Source organism: Propithecus coquereli, unplaced genomic scaffold (assembly GCF_000956105.1).
Source record: "Propithecus coquereli isolate 6110/MARCELLA unplaced genomic scaffold, Pcoq_1.0 Scaffold110, whole genome shotgun sequence".
Lineage (NCBI taxonomy): Eukaryota > Metazoa > Chordata > Mammalia > Primates > Indriidae > Propithecus > Propithecus coquereli.
The window spans coordinates 5,920,155-5,921,670 of NW_012134970.1; positions in this window are offsets into that span (position 1 = coordinate 5,920,155).

The following is a 1,516-nucleotide window of genomic DNA, read 5'->3' on the forward strand; positions in this document are numbered from 1 at the left end:
TATTTTCTCTTTATATAAAAAGGACACTAGAAAGGCCTAGAAATCATGTCCAAATACCATTTTCCATCAAAAGGAACCAGGGCTCCCTGGGAATATGGCTGATTCTGGGTCTTAGGCATGACAATCACATGGTTGAAGAAGGAAAATTTTTCTTTAATTCATCTAATACAAGGAATTATAGAATTAGAATACTAACATTTTGTAACTTATAAGCAAATATTATTCATTGATAACTGATAAATCTTTGAGGCGAAAAGCTTATGGGGAATTTGAATGGATCAGGCCTTGAAATGATTGATCACTCTGAACATGAGAAAACGAGAATGACTTATGACTTCCAGTCTCAGTACACAGTACCATTTATGAAATATTTTACAAAACCTGAATTTTACCAAGAGTGAGACGGAGGAATAGATGCCATCAAGAAAGTCCAGAGTGTGGTCCAGAAAGACCAACCTGGTTGGTTTCTTTAACAAATTGCAAAGGAAAATAAAGGAGGGAGAACTATAGAATAAAATTTAAGTTTTAAAAATATGTACAACGTGTGGACCTTGTTGGGTTATTCAAAAACACCAAATGTGTGTTACTCAGACATTAAAAAAAAAAAAATGGTGAACTAATACCTTTTGTAACAACCTGGATGGAACTGGAGACCATCCTCCTAAGTGAAGTATTGCAAGAATGAGAAAACAAATGGCACATGTACTCACTATTAAACTGAAACTAAATGATAAACATTCATGTGTACATATGGTAGTAAAATTCAACAGAAATCAAGCAGGTGGGAAGGGAGAGGAGGGGATCGGGTACAATGCACACCATCTGGGTGATGGACACACTTATAACTTTGACTCAAACTGTACAAAAGTAATTCATGTTACCAAAATGTTTGTACCCTGTAATATTCTGAAATAAAAAAAGTAAAATTATAATGACACTGCAAAAAACAATACAAAAAATGTGAAAAAATTATTTTTGAAGCAGATGAGGAAGTTAAACACTTGGTATTTGGTGATTTTAAAGAATTAAAATTGTTCAGGTATAATGGGTTTAGTGTTAGGTCTCTTAAAGGATATTTTTTAGGGACAGGTACTGAGACATTTAGGAATGAGATGATATGTCTCGGATTTGCTTCAAAAGAATCCAGAGTTGGAGGTGTGGTATTAGGTGAAGATAGTGACAGAGCAAGATTGACCACGTGTTGATAACTTGACTCTTGGATATTGGGTACATAGGAACTTATTATTCACTCTCATTTTATGTATTAATATGTTCAACATTTTCCATAATAAAAATAAACTTTTTCTCTGTCAACAGATACCATTTCAGTACTTCATACTTGAACTGATTTTTTTTTATTGTGCCAATTCTTTTTTACTCTCAAAGTAAATCACATCCTATAGAGGGAGGAAAATTGCCAAATGGTTAATCAATTCATGACATTTTTTTCTTATCCGGATAGCCTCACAGAACTGAGCCTGCAATTGGATTGGTTATTGGCCCCTAGCAATGGCAT